Raw genomic sequence first — 8,812 nt, 5'->3', positions numbered from 1 at the left:
GCACAATTATCCACTCGGCGAAACACATATTGGCGAAACACGTATTGACGAAACATATTCTATTTCGTCAATTACCTTTTGGCGAAACAATATTCTGTTTCGTCGTGATCCCTTCGGCGAAACACATTCTGTTTCGCCGAGAATTCCATTTCGTCAACCAGTCAGTTACGTCGACCAGTTAACATCGTTCAGCAGTTACACATAAACCCTAATCATCTACAGCCGTTACACATCAATATCATACGATCATACTATCATCATCAATCACAGATCATTATGCAGGAATCATAGAGACATCATTCAGCAATAATCATTCAACAAAAATCATCAAACCAATAACATAGTTCTCATCCCTAGCACTCGATCAACAAGAACATCTAACCCCTATGCATACTATCATGGTTTCGAGTTAAATAACATCAGTTGATTCATCTCATCAGTTAATCATTTCATTCGATTTGACAACAACAACAATCATTCCGCCTAGGCACAAGTCAAGATCATAACATTCATCATCAACCCTAGTCCATCTAACAGTTAACAATAAATCATATGACCATGCTTTCACAGACCATCCTGATATTCATCAACAATACATAGACCAATAATCGACCAAAAATCGTTAATAATGACTAACCGGAGGATTAAGCGATTAACACGAACGGAACGGGTAAGTTTCTTAGACGATGGGGCTGCCGACGTGCTCAGGAAAGCCTCTAGGGTTTCAGTTTTGCTAAAGTGTGGTGAAAGTGGTTGTTCCGTATAACTTATACGCGTTTTAATGCACCGGGCCGTAATTGGGCCTCAACGAATCTGGGCCGGCGAAACACACTCTGTTTCGTCGAGATTGGGTTGACGGACCAAGTTTCTGTTTCGTCGAGTTGTTATTGGCGAAACACATCTTGTGTTTCGTCGAGCCTATACATGGCTTAAATATTCTAAGTTTCATAACAAGTTCCACATTATAATACCAAACACATAAGCATGCAATACAATACGTTTATCATAACACAATATGTATATTACAAGTCAAACAAGTCAAACACTACACAGTCAAAGTCAACGTGCATTTAATGCGAAAGTGAAAGTCGGAAACTCGAGTTGTCACATTATCCCCAACTTGAAAGAAATTTCGTCCCGAAATTTAGCATGCGGTTACTGAGGAAGCTAGGTAAGTTGTATCGTTTACTGGTTTTCCCGGGGTGTCACATCATCCCCCCGTTGATTTGGAATTTCGTCCCGAAATTCTGCAGTAGTAGCTTCAGCCTCAGTAGTGGTTGCATTTGTTCCGAATAACTGGGGATACTTGAGTTTCATTTGATCTTCACGCTCCCAGGTGAACTCTGGGCCGCGACGGGAGTTTCAACGAACGCGAACAAGAGGGATTCTCGTGTTCTTGAGGACCTTAACATCCTGGTTCGTGATCTCAACAGGTTCCTCGACGAACTGCAACCGCTCGTCGATAGTGAGCTCCTTCAAGGGAACTATGAGGGTCTCATCTGACAGGCACTTCTTCAGATTCGACACGTGAAAAACATTGTGGACTGCACTGAGTTCAGCTGGTAGGTTTAGCTTGTAGGCCACTTTGCCTATTTTCTCAATGATTTCGAATGGTCTGACGTACCTCGGATTTAGTTTGCCCCGTTTGCCAAAACATACCACACCCTTCCAGGGTGAAACTTTAAGTAAAACCCGGTCCCCGACCTGAAATTCCAACGGTTTCCTACGCTTATCCGCGTAGCTTTTCTGACAGTCGCGAGCTGCCGCCATACGTTGTCGTATCTGCGCAATCTTTTCCGTGGCGTCCACTACGATCTCTGGACCCGTGATCTGACTATCCCCCACCTCTGCCCAACAGAGAGGTGACCGGCATTTACGCCCGTACAATGCCTCGAATGGAGCGGCTTGTATGCTGGTGTGATAACTGTTATTGTATGAGAACTCCACCAAAGGGAGATGTTTTTCCCAGCTGTTGCCGAAATCAATAACGCATGCCCGAAGCATGTCTTCGAGAGTCTGGATGGTGCGCTTAGACTGCCCATCCGTCTGAGGATGATATGCTGTGCTCATGTCTAATCGTGAGCCAAAAGATTTGTGCATCGCTTGCCATAGCTCTGACGTGAATCGTGCATCCCGATCCGAAATGATTGAGGTGGGTACCCCGTGCCTCGAAACAACTTCTTTAAGATAAACGTCTGCGAGAGTGGAGAACTTATCCGTTTCCTTTATAGCCAGGAAGTGTGCAGACTTGGTGAGTCGATCCACGATCACCCATATAGTATCATTCCCACGCTGGGATCTGGATAGGCCGGTAACAAAATCCATGGAAATTTCTTCCCATTTCCATTGCGGTATCTTGGGTTGCTGAAGTAGGCCCGCTAGTTTCTGATACTCCACTTTGACTTTTGCACATGTCAAACACTTGCCGACGTAAGTAGCGATGTGGGCCTTCATGCTAGGCCACCAATAAGTAGTTCTGATGTCATGGTACATTTTATCCGAACCTGGATGTACCGAGTAGCGAGACTTGTGTGCTTCGTCCATCACAAGTTCCCGTAATCCGCCATATAGTGGGACCCAAATACGCCCCGTTACATAGTAGGCGCCGTCTTCCTTTTGTTCCATTCGTTGCCTTGAGCCGCGTAAGGCTTCAGCCTTGACGTTTTCGGGTTTCAATGCTTCTATCTGAGCAGTTCGTATCTGTGCAGGAAGACTGGACTGAATAGTGAGTTGCAAAGCTCGTACACGCCTAGGTGTAGTATCTTTCCGACTGAGGGCATCAGCCACAACATTGGCCTTGCCTGGGTGGTACTTGATGGCGCATTCGTAATCGTTCAGAAGTTCGACCCATCTTCGTTACCGCATGTTCAAATCCTTTTGCTTAAGGATATGCTCGAGACTCCTGTGATTGGTGTAAATTGTGCACTTGGTACCGTACAGGTAGTGTCGCCATATCTTAAGCGCGAAAACAACAGCTCCCAGCTCTAAATCGTGCGTCGTATAGTTCCGTTCATGAACCTTGAGTTGACGAGAAGCGTAGGCTATAACTTTATCCCGCTGCATCAATACGCAACCAAGACCCTGTATCGATGCGTCACAATAAACCACAAAATCATCCGTGCCCTCTGGCAATGAGAGAATAGGTGCGCTGCAAAGCCTATCCTTTAAGTACTGAAAAGCAGTTTCCTGAGAATCTCCCCAACGGTAGGTGACACCTTTCTGTGTCAGCAGTGTAAGCGGCTGTGCGATCTTCGAGAAGTCTTTGATGAATCGTCTGTAATAACCCGCCAAACCCAAGAATTGGCGTATTTCCGTTGGTGTACGCGGTGCAGGCCAGTTCCTGATCGAATCTACCTTGGATGGATCGACATGAATTCCATCCCTGTTCACCACATGGCCTAAGAAGTGGACTTCACGAAGCCAGAAGTCGCACTTAGAAAACTTGGCGTACAATTGCTCCTTTCGAAGAAGTTCCAAAATCAATCATAGGTGCTGCTCGTGCTCCTCTTGACTCTTGGAGTAAATCAGAATGTCGTCGATGAAGACAATCACAAACTTGTCTAAGTACGGCTTGCACACCCTGTTCATCAGATCCATAAATACGGCAGGCGCGTTCATTAACCCGAATGGCATAACAAGAAACTCATAGTGACCGTAGCGAGTTCTGAATGCGGTTTTGGAGACATCCTCATCCCGGACTCTCAGCTGATGATACCCTGACGTCAGGTCTATCTTGGAGTAGTAACTCGACCCTTGCAACTGGTCGAATAAGTCGTCTATACGCGGAAGAGGATAATGGTTCTTCACCGTCACCTTGTTGAGTTCCCGGTAATCAATGCACATCCTGAAGGTACCGTCCTTCTTTTTCACGAATAACACTGGAGCTCCCCAAGGCGAAGAGCTTGGACGAATGAAGCCCTTTTCCAATAGCTCTTGTAGTTGCTTTGACAATTCTTCCAGTTCAGTTGGAGCCAAACGGTACGGTGCGCGGGCTATTGGTGCTGCTCCAGGAGCTAACTCAATCTGGAATTCGACCTGGCGATGAGGCGGTAGCCCAGGTAAATCTTCAGGAAACACCTGAGGAAAGTCGCATACTACTGGAATATCCTCCAATTTCTTTTCCTTCGCTGATGCATCAGTGACAAGTGCCAGAATTGCAGTGTGCCCCTTTCGTAAACATTTCTGCGCCTTCAAGAAAGAGATGATGCCAACCACAACACCACTCTTGTCGCCTTGAACTTCGAGAGGTTCTTGACTAGAACGAGGAATACGAATGATCTTTTCCTTGCATAAAATCTCCGCGTGATGTTGAGATAACCAATCCATACCGATGACGATGTCGAAACTACCCAAAACTATGGGTATAAGATCAATCGAGAAGGTCTGACCAGCTAAAACGATGATACAACCCTTGATTACATGTGCTGCTTCTACACTTTTACCATTTGCTAACTCTACGACATGTTTGGTGTTTAGGGGTGTTGGTGTACGTTTTAGCAATTTACTCACTTTTAACGATATATAACTTGTATCCACACCCGAATCAAATAAGACAGTAACATAAATATCGTCGAGAAGAAACTTACCCATAACCACATTGGGATCATTCATTGCGTCGCCCCGACCCAGCACAAAAGCACGACCCCGAGCTTCGTTGCCATTGTTGTTGTTGTTTCCCCCGTTGTTGTTGTTCCCGTTGCCCTGGTTGTTGTTGTTGTTGCGATTCTGGTTCTGGTTCAATTGAGGGCAATCACGTTTGAAATGACCTTCTGCCCCACACTGGAAACACCCCCGGTTTCCACGCTGTGGCTGCTGCTGTTGGTTCTGTGGAGCTGGTAGTTGTAGTTGCTGGTTCTGATTCGCAGGTCGCGCACTCCTTTAGTCTTTAGCTTCATGCCCTAACTTGAGGCATCTCTGACAACGTTCCTTGCGACACCGTCCACTGTGGTGTCTGTTGCACTTGTTACATAGTGGGTGAATTCCCCGATAACCACCCTGACCCTGATTGCCTGAAGAGTGCTGACTGGGACTCTGATAACTGTCAGTCTTTCGCTGCTGAACCTGTGACTGAACTGAAGTTGATCCCTTGCTGGAATCCCCATCCCATTTTCTTTTGTTGTCACTGGGAGTAGCAGAAGTAGTAACAGCAGTAGTGGTAGCACTGATGCGTTTTGGCAGCTTGTTCTGTTCTACTGCCTGATCCGTAATACGATGAGCAAGGCGCTGAATAGCTTGGATGTTATCAAGATTAGCCGATGTCACATGGCTCTGGATTTCTAGCGCTAACCCCTTGAGATATAACTCAATACGCTTGATTGGAGGGTCCACCATCGTTGGACACAGCACGGCCAGCTCGTTTGACCTTTTGGTATAAGCTTCAATTTCTGACCCAGTCATTTTCAATTGGTAAAACTCGTCTTCCAACTTGTGGATGTCTTCCCGTGTGCAGTATTCACGTTTAATCAGTTCCTTGAAATCATTCCAAGGGGTGGCGTTAGCAGCTGCCAACCCTAGGATCTGTACTTGTGCGTTCCACCACGTTAACGCGATTCCTTCCAAAGTACCAGTGGCGTACTTGACCCTGCGAGCCTCAGGGCATTCACACATCTCGAATACCGACTCGAGCTTCTCAAACCAATGGAGTAGTCCCACTGCTCCTTCCGTGCCACTGAATGTGCTTGGACGACAGTCCATGAAGTTCTTGAATGTGCAGACAGGTTGTGGAGCGTTTTGACCTATTGTGCATAGAATAGGACAATATTAAATACAAAGGTTGATTTAGGAATGTAGGATTCAAAGATCCTAGTGTGTATCCCATCCGCAGGGTATACTACCTGCTGGTGCAGCTGCAAGTGCCGCAACTACTCGTTCATTGATAAGTGCCGTCAACTGGGCTTGAGTCATGTTCACACGTCCAGACATGATCTTCATAGTAAAAGTAGGGTAAGTGAGAAAGGTTCGCGAGTAGTGCGATGACAGAAGAGTGTAAGCACATAGGTATTCTCATGTAATGACGTATAGTAGGCAATGTAATCTGAGCATACTACGAGCAAAGTTCTATATAGTTCTAGCAAGCAGGTAATAAACGTAAACCTTATTACCTAGGATGTTGAGTCTTGCACGTGGAGCGAAGCGTCGTTGTGGATCGTTGAGAGCACTGTTCTGGTTATAGTCTGGTTTTAATAAAAACGTTTTTCCCATATTAAAACCAAGTTCTCTATAACCAATGGCTCTGGTACCAATCTGTCACACCCCCAAAATCCACATGCGGAGCATCACCGCTTGGGAGCGTGACATGACCAGGATCAAGCCACCAATCATATTGAACATGTAATTAATAAGTAAAAGTAAATGTCATTCAACCACCAATATGAAAGGTGTTCAAAATATAAGTATGTTATCACTGTTTAGCGGAAGCGTATAAATAAAACCCAACATAATAAAGTACGAAATGTCATAAAGTGTTTTAACGAAACATTCTCGATCCGTGCCCACAACGACCTGCTCCTCCTTGTGCAAGCTTCATAAGTACCTAAGGTCCTGCAAGGCATGCAGCAGAGAGTCAACAACTAGTTGAGCGAGTTCATAGTTAATAGTTCAGTAATAGTAATGGTATAGTAAGCATTGCGTTCGTTCCTTAAGTCATGTATCGTATTAGTTCGTATCGCAGCCCTCTAGGCATGTATGCGAAGATTAGGGAAAGTTCTCAAGTATTCTAGACTATGTATATTAGTATCACGGCCACCCTGGCATGTGTGCAAAGTTTTAGTATATAGTTCGCGACCTTTCTAAGGCATGTGTGCGAAGATCAGTCATAATATCGCGGCCAACCCCTGGCGTGTGTGCGAAGGTCAGTTCAATTAGTATACTAGTCTAGGTCGTATCTCATCGTTACCCTTCCTCACCCTGAGGATCATATCATTAAATTCTATCATCTGAGTAAGTACGAATAAATAATCCAAAACCCATTCCCACCCTGGGAACCCTATGCCTTGGCTGTGTGAACTCACCTTGGTTTGCTCGGTATGCTAAGTATGTGCTCAAAGTAAGTCAATCACGTCCTAAGGTACGCACGTATACATAATTAGTTCGTATTCACGAAGTTGGCACGTAAGTGTAATCACAGTGGACAACGCATCGATTATCAACAAGTAGCACATTGCACGTATTCATAATTATACAAGCATTGATTTATACATAACAGTAGTTAAACGTTTCAGTTAACTTCTAACAGGGTTAAATCATGTTACTGTGCACAATTATCCACTCGGCGAAACACATATTGGCGAAACACGTATTGACGAAACATATTCTGTTTCGTCAATTACCCTTTGGCGAAACAATATTCTATTTCGTCGTGATCCCTTCGGCGAAAAACATTCTGTTTCGCCGAGAATTCCATTTCGTCAACCAGTCAGTTACGTCGACCAGTTAACATCGTTCAGCAGTTACACATAAACCCTAATCATCTACAGCCGTTACACATCAATATCATACGATCATACTATCATCATCAATCACAGATCATTATGCAGGAATCATAGAGACATCATTCAGCAATAATCATTCAACAAAAATCATCAAACCAATAACATAGTTCTCATACCTAGCACTCGATCAACAAGAACATCTAACCCCTATGCATACTATCATGGTTTCGAGTTAAATAACATCAGTTGATTCATCTCATCAGTTAATCATTTCATTCGATTTGACAACAACAACAATCATTCCGCCTAGGCACAAGTCAAGATCATAACATTCATCATCAACCCTAGTCCATCTAACAGTTAACAATAAATCATACGATCATGCATTCACAGACCATCCTGATATTCATCAACAATACATAGACCAATAATCGACCAAAAATCGTTAATAATGACTAACCGGAGGATTAAGCGATTAACACGAACGGAACGGGTAAGTTTCTCAGACGATGGGGCTGCCGACGTGCTCAGGAAAGCCTCTAGGGTTTCAGTTTTGCTAAAGTGTGGTGAAAGTGGTTGTTCCGTATAACTTATACGCGTTTTAATGCACCGGGCCGTAATTGGGCCTCAACGAATCTGGGCCGGCGAAACACACTCTGTTTCGTCGAGAATGGGTTGACGGACCAAGTTTCTGTTTCGTCGAGTTGTTATTGGCGAAACACATCTTGTGTTTCGTCGAGCCTATACATGGCTTAAATATTCTAAGTTTCATAACAAGTTCCACATTATAATACCAAACACATAAGCATGCAATACAATACGTTTATCATAACACAATATGTATATTACAAGTCAAACACTACACAGTCAAAGTCAACGTGCATTTAATGCGAAAGTGAAAGTCGGAAACTCGAGTTGTCACACTAACAATACCCCAAAGACTAACGGGGAGGTGCATTACCCCTATAGCGCTACCCTTGTTAAGGCGGAACTACACACAAGGATTAAACGTTCACATAGCATAAAAGTCTCAAGTATCAAGTTTCAAGTTTCAAGTTTCATGTTCAACGAGGATAGAGTATGTTTCAAATAGTTTCAAGTGTCTTGATAATAGAATACATGTTGCATCCCAAAAGTGTTTAAAACAAAAAGGGATCGAGTATACCCATGGTGGGTGCTTAGAACCGAACACTTTTAGATTGGATCGAAGGGAGCGCTGGATCAGCCTGCGTGCGGGGAACAGAGCATAAGTCCTCTAAGTGCTGACCCGGTTGGGAACAGAGTGTCGAACGGTGCTAAAATTGAGATAAAGTGTCTGATAGTATACCTGAGCGGATGGTCATCCGGACGGATGACCATTCGAACGGATGGCCATTCGAATA

Source organism: Helianthus annuus, chromosome 10, assembly GCF_002127325.2.
Source record: "Helianthus annuus cultivar XRQ/B chromosome 10, HanXRQr2.0-SUNRISE, whole genome shotgun sequence".
Lineage (NCBI taxonomy): Eukaryota > Viridiplantae > Streptophyta > Magnoliopsida > Asterales > Asteraceae > Helianthus > Helianthus annuus.
The sequence above is the reverse complement of the archived record's forward strand: the minus strand, read 5'-3'. Positions refer to the sequence as shown.